The following is an 8,990-nucleotide window of genomic DNA, read 5'->3' on the forward strand; positions in this document are numbered from 1 at the left end:
ATTATCACAGGGGACGAGTCTCCTGTAATCATCTGCGCAATCCACAAGGGCACCAAAGCCCAAAACACACAGCACAGGTACTCACACGCACCAACGGACATTGTAACAATAATCGACAGCACCACGGTGAACAAAGGGCACATATATACAAATGCAATCAGTGGGAATAGTGGCCAGGTGTGCTCAATGAAAGTTCCAGAGGGATCCGTGACACTGGAAGAGGTATCCATTCAGGCTTATTACAGAGACAGCTGTCAAATGGGGAAAAGATTACCAGGAGCTGGCTTTCATACTCAATCAAAAACAACGCTGTGCATTGTTTTTGCTGTAAGCTCTTTTCTACAAAAGACTACAAAAGAATAAAGGTGTGAATGACTGGTCAAATATCAATGCCATTCTGAAACACCATGAGGGTCGTCCTGAACACACAAACAATATGATTAAGCGGAGAGAACTCGATCTGCGCCAAAGTCGGGGACAGACTCTTGACCACGTATCATATGACAATTTTGGAGGCTGAAAGAAAGAGACGGCGGGATGTCCTTGCACGTTTAATAAGTATCACCCAGTCCCTGGCTGAAAGAAACGCAGCATTCAGGGGTTCAGCAGACAAACTCTTCCAACCAGATAATGGAAACTTCCTAAATGAGGTTGAATTAAGGGCACAATATGACCCCGTTATGGAAAATCATCTCAGCAAAATGAAAGATGGAGAGACACCTGCTCATTACCTTGGGAGGCGCACACAGCATGAGCTGATACAGATTGTGAGTGACAAGATTCTGGAAGCAATAGTGACTCAAGTAAGATACTCAGTACTTCTCCATTAACTTGGACTGTACACCTGACATTAGTCGCCAGGAGCAAATGTTCATTATTCTGAGAAGCGTGGCTTTAAAGGGATAGCCAGAGATCAAGGAGCACTTCCTCGGCTTTGTGAATGTTGAGGTTACAACAGGCTTGAATCTGTCCACTGTCATCTTAGATAAGCTGAACGAGCTGAAGATTCCATTTGAATATTGCAGAGGGCAAGCTTATGATAATGGGGCCAACATGAAGGGCAAGCACCAAGGAGTACAAGGCAGACTGCTCCCAAAAAGATCCCAGAGCCGTGTTCGTCCCATGTGGAGCACATACTCTAAACCTTGTCATTGCAGATGCTGCCAAATCTTCAAAAGATGCAGTTGGGTTTTTTGGGCATGTGCAAAAGCTCTTCACCTTCTTTTCAGCTTTTCAACACGTGAACATAACTGTGAAGTCATGGAGTGACACAAGATGGGAGAGTAGGTTCCAAAGTGTTCATGGTATCAGGCTTCTGAGGTTCGGGAGGTATTACTGGAAGCCAGACAGATGATCAACGATCCTGTGGCCAAAGAGGAGGCACAAGCACTTGCAGAGGAAGTTGGGTCCTACCGCTTCTTGATTTGCTGTGTTGTATGGTGCGAGATGCTGACAATGACAAACAAGGTGAACAAGCTCCTCCAATCTGCCTCAATGCAGTGAATTGAATCTCAAATGCAAAGGCCTCCCTCACTACATTCCGGGAAAGTGGATTCTCTGAGGCCCAGACAACAGCCAAAAGCATTTGTGAAGAAGTTAATGTGGAGGCTGTTCTGAAAGAGAAGAGACTGAGCAACAGCAAAAGGCATTTCAGCTATGAGTCTCCTGATGAACCAGTGACTGATGCACAGAAAAACCATGAAGTCAACTACTTCAACATTGTGGTCGACTCTGCTGTGACATCCATGGATGAGAGATTTGAAACACTCAAACAGGTGAAAACCAAATATGGAGTGCTGCTGATCTTCAGCACTGTCTCTCAGATGTCCAGTGAATCTTTAAAGACTCACTGCATGGAAGTTGAAAACACTCTAACCTTCAGAGATGACCGTGACATCAGTGGAATGGATCTGGCACACGAGATTCAGAATTGACCTGATCTGCCATCAGATAAGATGACTGCCTTTGAGCTGCTTTCCTATCTCTGTGCGAACAACCTGGAGGAACTCTCTCCTAACCTTTTGGATAGCCGTACGAAATGCAGTCCCGCTACCAGTAACAGTAGCATCGTCAGAGAGGAGCTTTTCAAAATGAAAGTTCATCAAAAGCTGCCTGAGGTCTTCCATGTCACAGGAACGTTTGAGTGGTCTGGCCATCATGAGCATAAATCATGAGTGTGTGAGTGGTCTGGCCATCATGACCATAAATCATGAGTGTGTGAGTGGTCTGGCCATCATGAGCATAAATCATGCCGTGGGGAAACACATGTCCTATGATGACATCATTGATGATTTTGCCTCAAGAAAGTGCAGAAGAGGAATATTTTGATAAGATTTTAATTCAAACCATCAAATGTTTACACATTTAAGAGCATTTAAGATTGTATGGCAGAAGTGCATTTGTGTAAATGACTGCTTAACTAACTATGTGACCTACTTTCTTAATTTCTTCCAGACAGTCCAGATAGACTGGTGTCCATGCTGATGCTGAAAATGCCCAGGCTGTAGAGGGATCCAAAGTTAAACACACAGCTGTATAGGTTTTATTTGACTATTTTGAGACATATAGCTGCAGCCATAGCCTATAGGCTTATGTTTACATTGTATAGACAAAGCTAATTGTATAGTATTGTGAGGACTGGACTAATTACCAGGCAGCAGAGCCAGTGTTATATTTTATTATTTTCTACATTTTATATTTTCTACAATTTCTTATTTATGTTAATTTTAATATTCACATATTTTAAGATTCTATAGAAAATATTCTATTACATAAATATAGTTTGTTTATACCTCAGTCTGTTCTATACTGGTCTACTTATTCTTAGACAGACAGATGGAGCAAACGGGGTGTCAGGTGTGAGTGTGTGGCAATTGCAAATGGTTTACATTGCTCACGGGTCAGGTAGGAGGGCCCCTTAGCAGAATTTTGCTTAGGGCCCCAGGGAGGTCAGGACCGGCTCTGGTGGGATGGCCTATATTTAAACAAATGGGATCCTATTGCATAGACTAGAGGTACCGTGAAATAGATGCATAGAGGTCACAAATGAAAAAATAAACTAACACAATGTATTCCAGCTACCCTTGCAAATGGCTCCACAGTGATTTGCTCAAAGTCGGTCCAGTGTTAAAAATAAATACATGTATCTTTACGTAGAGTGGATCACAGAACATTGGAACATGGCCGGCTCATTTTCACAATGACTGACAATCACGAGGAAACCCGTACGGAAAGAGAAAACATATAACTGAATCCAATTAAATATTGGGCTGGGAGGTAATCAGCCAGTCCAAGATAAAATGCTATGGAAGTTAGAAAAGCTATTGGGACACCATGCAATGCCTTTTTTTTTAAAAAGCCATGCAACAAATAGAACAACACGCCAATACAGCATTAGGCTCTTATAAAAGCAATGACAAATGTTCATGCTCAGCTGTAGATTTGGATGTCTAAACATAGAAAATAAATTACCCAGTAGATGTTGAGTGAAAACAATGCACTCATCCATTCTATGTAAAAATCCAGTTACATACATTATACAATTCTGGAAAACAACAAGAGGCTATTAGCATGTGTAGGAGGCAGAATTGTACATATTGACCAGTCCGTACAGTGGATTGATAATGTGGAAAAATACATGCCTGCATGATGTTAGTTAAGTCTACTCCATGCAGTGCTTGACTTGGACTGAAAAAGGTTCCGGGACTCATTTTGGGTGGGGGTACTGTTTATATTTAGGTGCTGGAGCTCCACAATAGTTTTGAGCTAATATTCTATAAGAGGAACAGGAGCTCAAGCAGTAGAACATTTTGAGGTGCCTGTATTCAGCTGCGGTTTACTTCTGCCCAAGTCGAGCACTGACTCCACTATGATCTGACAGCATCCCATTGTCGGCCTAGAGAAAGAGATTCCATTGTTTTATTGAACCTTTTTAACTAGGCAAGTCAGTTAAGAACAAATTCTTAATTACAATGACGGCCTGCCTTGTTACTACCCACACTCCCACAAACACTTTTGCTGCGGTCAATATTTGATTACCCACAAACACAGATACGACTTGGCTCAACACTGGGTTGCTTTGATATCAATCACCTGATAGTTGAAATAGGATTAGAATGAATCGGGTTGAAAACAGGGCCTTTGTTCAGCCACGTTGACACAGGGGTTGTAAATTAGATTGCAGAAAGTGCTAGAAATCCGTTCCACAAACAAGCCCGTTTGCTGATGCCATTTATTTGCTTGGTTGCCTAGCGAACGCTGTAATTCCACACAAATGTCAATGTCAAAAGCCCAAAATGAGTCATCTTATCCTTTTAGGCACTAGCTAGATATTAGCTCATATGACACAAAAACCTTGTTCCGTATTATAAAATTATAAAAATCTAGCCTATAAAAAAAAGAGGCAGACAAAAGAATATGCTGTGTATGACTAATAATGGTTTAATTAATTTTGCTTTATTGCGGGGAATAAGGCAAGGAATAATATTATTCTCAGTCAACCGAGTCGTGTGGGTGGCTATATACAGCCAGAATAATTCCTCTCTCATAGAATCAAAAGCCATTAACTGGAGGCCAATCCTTCCTGCGTCTGTAGTACAAGACAACATTGATTACCCCCTATGAATCTAGCAGCCACTTGTGGTGAACTGGTATGAGCCACTGGGCAAAGCAAGGTACGAGCAGGTCCAGTGGCTGCACACATGCCTCACTGCTATTGACAACACTGAGGAGAGAGGAGGAATGGAACAAAATAGCACAACAGATGCTCCTCTATGAGAGATGCCCGGTCCAAGCTGATTCAATTTAAAGTGTTCAATAGGATTTATTGGACTCCTCTGAGGCTGAACATAATAGGTTTGATAGAATCCAATCCATGCTGGAGAGTACAAGTGACATGATCCATATGTTTGGTAACTGTCCAAATTTGGGTACCTTTTGGCAGAGGGTTATGGAAAAGATTGGGGATACCCCAAATCCTGCTTGTCTATTACTGAATATCACTAAGGATTGTGATAGACTGAGAAGCTCATGTTTAAACTGGCTCCAAGTTGCTCTAACTACAGCCAAATTATTCACATTGAGGCACTGGAGGGAGAAGGACCCTCCCTCATATAAGGAATGGTACATAGCCCTGGCAGAAACAGCTTCATATTAAAGATTGACTTGTAATATTAATGGTAAATTCGATAGCTTTTTGGGCCATCTGGGGACCCTTTCTCTCAGAGATAAAAAAAAAAAAAAGAGGAATGAACTGATAGACTACAGACATACAGTGGGGCAAAAAAGTATTTAGTCAGCCACCAATTGTGCAAGTTCACCCACTTAAAAAGATGAGAGGCCTGTAATTTTCATCATAGGTACACTTCAACTATGACAGACAAAATGAGAAAAAAAAATCCAGAAAATCACATTGTAGGATTTTTAATGAATTTAGTATACTACAATGTAGAAAATATAAAAAAATAAAGAAAAACCCTTGAATGAGTAGGTGTGTCCAAACTTTTGACTGGTACTGTACATGGTTTTTACCCAAAATAAAAGGGCAATTTAGAGACCGGAAGGGCAAAGTGGCATGTGCTCTGCACAGGTAGAGCCCAATCTGTGCACATGGCAGTTGGGATGCACTTATTTTAATATGAATCACAGGAGGTTGGTGACACCTTAATTGGGGAGGACGGGCTTGTGGTAATGGCTGGAGTGGAACCAGTGAAAGGGTATCAAACACATGGTGTCCATGTGTTAGATGCCATTACATTCCCTCTGTTCCAGACATTATTCTGAGCCGTCCTCCTCTCAGCAGCCTCCGCTGATATGAATGGAGAATAAGCTAAAAAGCATCCTATGCTAATTGCTTCACAATGGAATAATAACACATAGAGGGGGTGCATACAATGATAGAGTACTGCACATGCAGAGACCAACTTGATGAATGCATTTAAGGTCTTTAGAATCAGGTATAGTTTAAAAAAATATATAAAAAATATTCATAAGTAAGAGAGACCCCTACTGGTTAGTCAATGTCAGGAGCTGAAGTGTTGAGAATTTAGTCCGGAATGCACATGCATTCAAAGGCAAAAACAGTATAAGACAGACACAACTATGCCACATTTACTATATCCTTGAATGGTATTGTTGAATAAAGCAGTATGAACATTACAAGAGATACTCCTTTTGCTGTCACTAAAACGTTTCCTATCAATCAAGCCCACCCCCTCCTCCAAAGTCAGACAGAGACCCTGCTGGTGTGTGCTGAGATTATATCCCTCCGTGGGAAAGGTCTTTATTCATGGTTAACTGACATGTACTGCCCCTGCCTGGGACCAAGTCAAGGACAATGAAGGGCAAGAGTATGCCCCGGAACAGAAACTATCCCTAGCCCCTACCGATCCCCTAGGCACCTGTGTACTGCAGCTCTGAAAGGATTGGACTGGTATACGCATATTCCATCCAGCCAATCAGAGGGCAAGGTGGAGAGACAAAGGCCTATGTGACATGATTGGGGAATCTAATGGATGGCACCTGTAAATGTGCTGTTCACATTTCATGTTAACTTATCAAACTCATGCAGCAGCTAACATGATTTACCCTGAATAGAATTTGGATGGGCTCTTAGATTTACAGCTTGGACCCAGGTGGTGAACGTTCCAATCAGCTGGTCAGTATGAGGAATGACCCGGAGGAAACTGTCAATAGAGATGCTATTAAATCAATGCCCTGCCAGTATCCTATCAGCCAGATGGGCTCTTCCATATAGATCCTATTAAATTAGTATTGAGTATTCTAATTCATTATTCTATGGGCCCTTCCCTCTCAGCTAGAAATATCACTCATCTAGAAATATCATCTTAGATGGACTCACTTAAAGAACGCAGTCATAGATTAATTGACCTGATAGTTTATGCCCAATAGCATACACTGAGTGTACAAAACATTAGGAACACCGGCTCATTCCATGACATAAACTGACCAGGTAAATCCAGGTGAAAGCTACGATCCCTTATTGATGTCACTTGTTAAGTCCACTTCAATCAGTGTAGATGAAGGGGAGGAGACAGGTTAAAGAAGGATTTTTAAGCCTTGAGACAATTGAGACATGGATTCTGTATATGTGCCATTCAGAGGGGAATGGGCAAGCCAAACTATTTAAATGTCTTTGAACAGGGTATGGTAGTAGGTGCAAGGTGCACCAGTTTGTGTCAAGGATTACAATGCTGCTGGGTTTTTCACTCTCAACAGTTTCCCCATGTGTATCAAGAATGGTCCACCACCCAAAGGACATCCAGACAACTTGACATAACTGTGGGAAGCATTGGAATCAACGTGGGCCAGCAGCCCTGTGGAATGCTTTCTGGGTGGTAGTGCAACTCAGTATTAGGAAGTTCCTAATGTTTTGTACACTCAGTGTAAATGGACCATTATTATACAATAATATTGAAAGCTTATCTTACTGGCGTTTCGGATGTATGGTAAACAACTGATACAGCTAGAGCTTAATCAGTATGAGCCCTGTATGTTAGTGTTGGAGTGAGTGAGTGAGTGAGTGAGTGAGTGAGTGAGTGAGTGAGTGAGTGAGAGAGAGAGAGAGAGAGAGAGAGAGAGAGAGAGAGAAAATAATGATGTTGCAACTCCATCTAGTGGTGATATGGGAAGATGCATAGACTGGCCAAAAGCCATGGCAACAGCTAGATCCAGAAGAGACTGGAAGCCATGATACCGACCACAAAAAAAAAAAAAAAAAAATATATATATATGGACCTACTGTATACTATATCGTCACTAATAATTTATTTAGCGAAAGTACTTCGTTACAGTCTACTATGTTAATTAAGTTGAAATATCACTAAAGCAAATTGATGGGCCAAAGTGGAAAGAGAAAGTTATGATGTAATAGACGCAATTTTTAGATGCAATATCTTGTTGTAGGGGTAAATTGCATTTCTGGAGGTTTCAGTATGCAAAGGATGGGGTACACTGACCCCTTGTGGGGAAGAATATGGACTCAAAACTCAGAGAGCTTCGCTGTAGGCTACAGCAGGTGCATACACCTGTCATAGAACTGGCTACTGTGTTGAATATTGACCTGCACATGTACACATTAACATGTTGTCCATCATTTTGGTAGATTATGTTAGAATATACAGGTAACTGACAAAATAAAGGAAACACTTGAGTAAATGAGGGATACAAAGTATATTGAAAACGGGTGCTTCCACACAGGTGTGGTTCCTGAGTTAATTAAACAATTAACATCCCATTATGTATAAAATACCCAGTTACCCATTATTTTTGCTACCATGGCTAGAAGAGGTCTCAGTGACTTTGAAAGAGGGAAAGGAGCAAAGGAGCATAGCGGGTTCAAAGTGTGTGGGGGGGGGGTGTCTGTCTCAGTCCAGCTTTTCAAAAGTTATCTGGATTCCGGCTATCAGATAAGATTAAATGCATAGAAATTGAATGAATAGAACATGACTCCCCATTCAAGTCAGTGACCTGTCCGTTCTATTCATTCTATTTTTATGCATTTAATCCTATCCGACAGGCAAAATCCAGATAACTTGTGAAAAACTGGGCTCTCAACCCAACTGAACACTTATGGGAGACTCACATCCATCCCTCTAATAGTGTGCCAGACACTTGTAGAATCTATGACAAGGCGCATTGAAGCTGTTCAGGCGGCTCGTGGTGGCCCAACATCCTATTAAGACACTTTATGTTGGTGTTTCCTTTATTTTTGCAATTCCTTGTATCTATCTTGGCACTTACATAATCTGGAAATATCAATCACATTCCGTTTTCCCCATCCATTGGCAGCGTGCTTATCCACGCTGTGTGAAGAAAGGCCTATATGTCTATATAACTATAGCTCTAGTGTGACCTCACTGTCGGGTGCGATCAATGTAGTTTCAGTCACTATTCGTGGAGACTGACGAGCCTATAAGACCTAGACATGCAAGACTGGCTGTGATGCAACAGGGTTGTGTAACTTGGCAAAA

This window comes from Oncorhynchus mykiss, chromosome 16 (assembly GCF_057628025.1).
Source record: "Oncorhynchus mykiss isolate SJ-2025 chromosome 16, ASM5762802v1, whole genome shotgun sequence".
Lineage (NCBI taxonomy): Eukaryota > Metazoa > Chordata > Actinopteri > Salmoniformes > Salmonidae > Oncorhynchus > Oncorhynchus mykiss.